Raw genomic sequence first — 6910 nt, forward strand, 5'->3', positions numbered from 1 at the left:
CTTAGAAAGTGCCCTGAATGCAGGCTTCGCTACTGAGCATTTGAGGTGTGGTGCTGAACAAAACTGCACACCATGGAGCCTGCCCCCAAAGCCCTGTGTCATGTGTTTACCATTCGGGCTCTGTAAGTCTTAATCCACTTCATCCTCAATACCAGCTTAGTCAGTATGAAGTGCTTCTAATAATAGCAGCAGATGAGCATACACAATACCTGTCATCTTGAAGGTGCTTTAGAAAACTATGCGCAGGTGTTTCTGTGTTTGTCTGGTCATAACTTTAACTTTGCATCTGGAACTATATGTGCATGATGAAGTACATGGAAATATTTAGTAACTGGGAAGTCATGTGGTTATACCTGAGAGGTCCAGTAGAGAATTTAACTAGGCCCAGCTAACCCCATTAGACACATCACCCGCCATGAACTTGCATTTCTAGGAGAATGGAAACCGGCCTTTACTAAGCTTGCTTTAAGAATCTTTTGGTTTCCATGGAGTTTAGAACTATAATGGTCTAGCAGGTGCAGAGGAAGCCAGCTGTGAAAGGGTTAATAGGTCAGGCAGCCTAAGGGCTAATATTAGAAACTCATAAACTCATCATTTGTTGGACTTACAGAAATGAAAGCTGGTAGGAAAAAGGAAGGAGAGAACGAAGGACAGTGAGACATAGAGTTAAAATCTCATTGTTTGTCTTTCAGGAAAGGGGCCATTTAAAGTATTGATTGAAGAGATCCTGAGGCCAGTGGGTTCCCAGGGGGTGAGGAAAGTAAACAAGACAATTCGCTGGCAAAGAAAATGCAGCTGAACTGCTATGCGATCCAGGAGGGCTGGGAGGCGCTTTAGCCCTCCTCATTCTGCAGATGAGATGCGGTTCTTTGCCCAGAGGCCCCTTTCAAATATGAAAGACTGAGACAGAAGTAGTGGGGTCTGCAGAAGAAGGATGATGACACAGAGAGACGAAAAGGGAATCTGAGATGAACTAGTTACTTCAAGTTCCTGAAACGGAAATATACATAACATATTAAAAATATAAACATATGCAATATTTAAACATCTGTGACCCTTCCAGGGGAAAATTCCAATTCAATGATTTCACTCCATGAATAAATCCACGTTGTCACTTATTTTGGTAAATAAAAATTTTATTCAAGTCTATTTAGGAACCTTTTCCTATTTTACATCCCCACTGGTTTGAAGACTTATGTAAAACCGGTTCTCTGCAGCTGCTTCTCATTTTGATCTCCACACTATGACAATTCAGTTGCTAGTCAATCACAGAAAGGACAAATCTTTTGACAAGGGGCCTAAAGGTAGAAAGCCATTGTAACGTTTACTATACAAGTCATACTTCTGGAGGGGAATATGCATGGTATCAAAAGAATTGCAGTAGGTAGGGCGGTTTCAAGTTTCACTTCCTTCTTCAGCTGTAATTTTAGAGGAGTGCCACGCTAAGTCATAAAACCAGAATTACACACTAAATTGTACTCACAGGCTTGGCTATGATTACACGGGTTTCTGGAGTGACTAAATATTTTCATTGACTTTAAGTGGCTAAATTGTGTATTTCTTTTTTTTTTTCCTTCAGATTTATATTATGGAAAATTTTAAACATCAGAAAAGTTGAAGGAATACTAAAGTGAACACCCATGTACCTTCTTTGTAGATTCAGGAATAGTTAATATTTTGCTATATTTGTTTTTTCTTTCTCTGAACTTTATATATATTTATACCCTTTGAAATTAAGTTGTAGTTATCATGACATTTTACTCCTAAATACCGCACCAACCTTGGCACTTATCATGCCATTAGAAAGTGAGAACTTTTGAATAGGTAAAGTCAAGTTTTGTTTAGAAAAGGTGGGCAAGGGGCACCTGGCTGGCTCAGTAGGTCCAACTTCGGCTCAGGTCATGATCTCGCGGTTCGTGAGTTTGAGCCCCGCTCAGGCTCTGTGCTGACAGCTCGGAGCCTGGAGCCTGCTTCAGACTGTTTCTCCATATCTTTCTGTCCCTGCCCCGCTTGAGCTCTGTCTCTCTCTCTTTCTCTCTCAAAAATAAATAAACTCTAAAAAAATTAAAAAGAAAAAAGAAAAGGTGGACAAGATGAATTGTCAGCATAGCTTCTTCTGGTAATGGAGGTTTCTAGCACTTAGCTAATTCTCACATTGATTTTCTGATACATGGTGCCGTTTTATGAAGCATGCATAATAAATTCCTTCTTGCTAGTTCTTGTTTCAATAATTTCAAAAGAGACAAAGAAAATCCATTTTAAGTCTGTAATGTCCATTTTCTTCATGGTTTACTTCAAAAACATCTTTATTACAATGTTCTCTTGTACACTCTAGAAGACAGAACTTGCTTTTTTCCTCCCAACATAGGAAGTACTACTAGAATTATTTTGTAATATGTATTTGAGTCTGCTAAGGAGAGAGTGAAGATCTCTTTAAAAGATCTCTTTTAAGTTAAGATCTTTCATTATTTTTCTTGTGACTTGAACCATCTTCCAAGGTGGAAGATGTTAAACATCACATTAATACTTGCTGGTGATTGTAAAACATTACTGTATGCTACATCATGATAATGGTTATCTTCTCCAGAAAAATAATTATATTCCTTTAGTGTACTCATAAATATCTCTGCAATTTTTAACTGGTGTTTTGTTCCCAGCCCATCTAGTACACAAGTTCAGATCATAGTACCAATTAATCAGTGGCTAGATTATAGAAGATAGAAAGTATTCATTAGGAAGCTTCAGGTGTCCTGTCCTTGTTTCAGAACACACCAGAGAATTTAGTTCAAAGTTCTGAAAAAATAGTTGTAAAAATTTTTTGACAGATGAGATATGAACTTAATGAACCAGCTACGGAACAACACTCTCTGCTATGTCAAAGTACTCTCTGGAACTTTTCTATCAACCCGCTCTCCCTCACAACAGGTCAACATGTGGCACCTGTGACAAATCCTCAACGATATTGATTTAAAATTGGACAAAAGCTATTATAATTGGATAATAATAATATGTAAAATGGAGTAAGAGCCAGCTGTTTTAGGTAAAAAAGAAGTTAAGCTTAATATTAAGCACTCAAGAGCCTGGCTCTGTATCATGTGTCTTGCTGCAATTCATGTAGACAGTCCAGTCCAGGGGTTCTCAAAGTTCAGGGTGCCTAAGGATGACTAAATGCCTGTCAAAATGCATCTTCCTTGGGGCGCCTGTGTGGCTCAGTTAAGTGTCTGACTCTTAGTTTCGGTTCAAGTGACGATCTCGCAGTTTGCAGGATCAAATCCGGTGTTGGGCTCTGTGCTGACAGTGCAGAGCTTGCTTGGGATTCTCTCCTTCTCTCTGCCCGTCCCCCCACCAAAAAAAATGGGGGCACCTGGGTAGCCTCCAACTCTTGACTTTGGCTTATGTCATCTCACAGTTTGTGAATTAGAGCCACATGTCAGGCTCTCTGCTGTCAGCACAGAGCCTGCTTAGGATTCTCTCTCTCCCTCTCTCTGCCCCTCCCTCGCTCGTGCATGTGCTTTCTGTCTCTCTCTCTCTCTCTCAAAATAAATAAATAGGGGCATCTGGGTGGCTCAGTTGATTAAGTGTCAGACTTTAGCGCAGGTCATGATCTCACAGTTTGTGAGTTCGAGCTCCATGTCTGCTCCAGGCTGACAGTACACAGCCTACTTGGGATTCTCTCTCTCCCTCTCTCTCTGCTCCTCCCCCACTGTGCTTTCTGTCTCTCTCAAAATAAAAACATTAAAAAAATCAAAATAAACATTAAAAATTAATTAATTAACATAAAACAAAAACAAAATGCTGATTCACTGCTGATCTTAGAGGCTCTGATTTGGCAGATAAAGAGTGGAGCCCAGGCATCTGCATTCTGTTCAGTTCCCCACATGATTATGATGGAGACCATAATGGAACATGCTTTGACTTATATTGTTACCATCAACTAAGATGCCAAGAGGGTGGGTCATTGCTAAGCCTGATCCATTATGTATGAGCTGACTTAATGCTTGTCTTTGCTGGTTGACCAGTACTAATGGTCTCCATTGCATCCAAGATCAGTCACTGCTCAGAAGGAACAAAGGACTGGTATGCTGTAACTAACAATCATTGTGTGAGCTGACTCTGAAAAGGATACTTTGTTCTCCTGTCAGCTCTGAAACAAACTTTTATGACAGGACACCAGCCCAGTAGTATTTAAACAAAATTCTGTGTGTTTGTGTATGTATGTATGTGTGTGCATATGCATGGGCACAGCTACTGGACCCAAAATTAGTATTTCAAGGGTCTACCCTACACTCCTGATTTAGCTCCGCTATAATGTGGCATATGCACTCATAAAAATCACTGTGCTATGCACAACAGTGCAAGAGAAATGAAAGGGTTTATGGGAAAAGATGGGATCAGAGAGACAACATTTCAGAACTTCATCAATGACACATTAAAGAAAAAGTATAGGAACCTAATAAAAATGCTAGCACAGTTTTACACATGTTAAATGGTTAAAAAATTCATAAGTAGCCTCATAACTTAAGAAATTCATAGGCAGCCAAAACAGAGGATGGAAAATGGAGACAAATAAGTTTTCTGGAGAAAAGAAATGGAGAATGGAGAATGGAGAAAAGAAGGTTTCTGCTGTGCCAGAAACCATTAAGAAAAAGTATTGCAGTGCTGAAGATCAAGCACCTGAGAAAAATGCTCAAAAGATGCTTCCCAAGGCAAGGATGAAGCTTATCTATGAAAAAGCTAAGCACTAGAATAGGGAAGATTGGAAGATGTATAGAAGTAAGATTCGAATTGTGAGGATTGGGCAGGAAATGCAAACAACTTCTATGTAATGTGGAACCCAAGTGGGCATTTGTTTTCAGGATCAGAGATATCTGCGGTGTGAGCCCAAAAATCCAAAAGGTGTTGACACTTTATCTTTGTCAGTTCTTCAGTGGCACCTTTGTTAAGCTCAGCAAGGCTTCAGTTAACATGCTGAGGATGGTGGAGCCATATACTGCATGGGGTACCCAAACCCGAGATCAGTAAATAAATTGATCTGCCAGCATAGTCATGGCAAAATCAACAAAAAGTCAATTGTGCTGACAGATAACACTTTGATTGCTCAAACTCTTGGGGAAAAGGGCATCATCTACATGGAGGGTCTTATTCATGAGGTCTGTCCTGTTGGAAAGTATTTCAGAGAAGCAAACAACTTCCTGCAGCCCTTCAAATTATCTTCTCCCCGAGGAAGAATGAAGAAAAAGATCACCGATATTGTAGAAGGTAGAGATGGTGACCAACAGGGAAGACCAGATTAACAGACGTGTTAGAAGGATGAACTAAGGTGTCTCCCATGATTATTTTTATAATCTGTTCAGTTAATAAACAGTGACCACTTCCAAGTTAGAAAAAAAAGGGAAATTCATAAATAATAAAGTAAACATGGCACTTTATCTTAAAAAGACTTCAATGAGGACGTGAATGTTGAAAGGGTAGCAGCTTGTGACTCACTGTAAAGGGGTAGGAAGGTAGGTTATGTAAAGTCAGAGGAAAAATTTAACACCAGACTTGGATGGGACAACATAACACACGGAGCGCACAGAGTTAGCTGGTAGAGCGTTAAGCATCTGTGCGCATGTGCATATGCGTTTTGAGTGTCCCACACTGCTGGGTTCAGCTGAGCCAAGTTTTCTGTTTTCATCCAGTTTCTCACTTGTAAGATAGGCAAGGGTAAATGCGCACCATCCTCATATTGTTTCCTAACATATGAATCACCCTGGACCATATTTGTGTTTTCAAGGCAAGCATTATTGCAGAACTGACTCTGCCTGTAAGGAGTTCACATCAAAAGTAATAGTTTCAAGTTGTCAAGACTCTGCCAGTATTAAGGAGGTCATTAGTGGCATATAGGGCCTGATGTCTAAGAGGCTTTGGGAACTGAAAATATGAAGGTTGAGGTAGTGGTGTTCCCTTCTACTTTCTGGGCTGTCCACGTGGTCATGAAAGATATCTTAGAGCTATTATCTCAGAGTCTCATGGGTGTTATCTTTTTCCATATTTTCATAGACTAACCTAGACTAACAATTACCCAAGGGTTTAGGATATCTAGGTATAGAAAATAAAAAACATTAGAGTAGGTTTCAGAGGATTCACATTTTATGCTTAGCTTTGCAAGCTATCTGACTGAAAGCAAGGCCCTTTATTTCTCTTGGATTCATTTCCTCATCTGAAAAAAAAAAAAACTAAACTGCATTTTCTTTCTCAAAGTTCCTTCCTGGCTCCAATATCTTTTGACTCTGAGACCTTCTATGTTGATTAAATGTAGAGAAAATGAACACTGCTTGACCTCTTCAGAACACACCACGTGGCTCAGCAATATTTTTTTTCTCATCCCAGGTTGTCTTCCTTGGTCATTTCCCAAAGTGAAAAATTCCAAATGGTTATGCCCCTCCATCTCTGCCTCCACCATCAGGTGGAATTTACTGAGGCAGATTGAGTCTGAGCTTATAAAACTTGTTTATTTATTTTGTTAACAGTTTTATTGAAGTAAAATGGATATGCCATAAGCATATTTAGAGTATACAATTTGGAAAGTTTTGACATATGCACACACCCATGAAACCACCCCTACTACCATCAAGATAAGGAAGCTGTCTAACACCTCCAGCTATTTGCTCATGCCCCTTTGTAGTTAATTCCTTCCTGTCCTGTTCCTCCTCCTTTCTTTCTATGCCCAGGCAACCACCGATCTGCTTTCTGTCAGTACAGACTAGTTTGTATTGTCTGGAATGGTATGTAAATGAAATCATACAGTATGCACTATTGTTTTGTCTGGTTTCTTTCACTTGGCATAATTATTTTGAGATCTATCCATGTTCATTTTGTTAATAAAAAGGACTAATAAAAGGAGGGAGATAGTAGTCTATCACATGGA

General features: G+C 39.6%; 1 pseudogene; it reads left to right on the plus strand.

Moving 5' to 3' along the window:
- The first annotated feature begins 4487 nt into the window (after nt 1–4487).
- On the plus strand, nt 4488–5319 carry LOC112861062 (large ribosomal subunit protein uL30 pseudogene; annotated as a pseudogene).
- The last annotated feature ends 1591 nt before the right edge of the window (nt 5320–6910 follow it).

Source organism: Puma concolor, chromosome A1, assembly GCF_028749965.1.
Source record: "Puma concolor isolate L17-30 chromosome A1, mPumCon1.1.hap2, whole genome shotgun sequence".
Taxonomy (NCBI): Eukaryota; Metazoa; Chordata; class Mammalia; order Carnivora; family Felidae; genus Puma; species Puma concolor.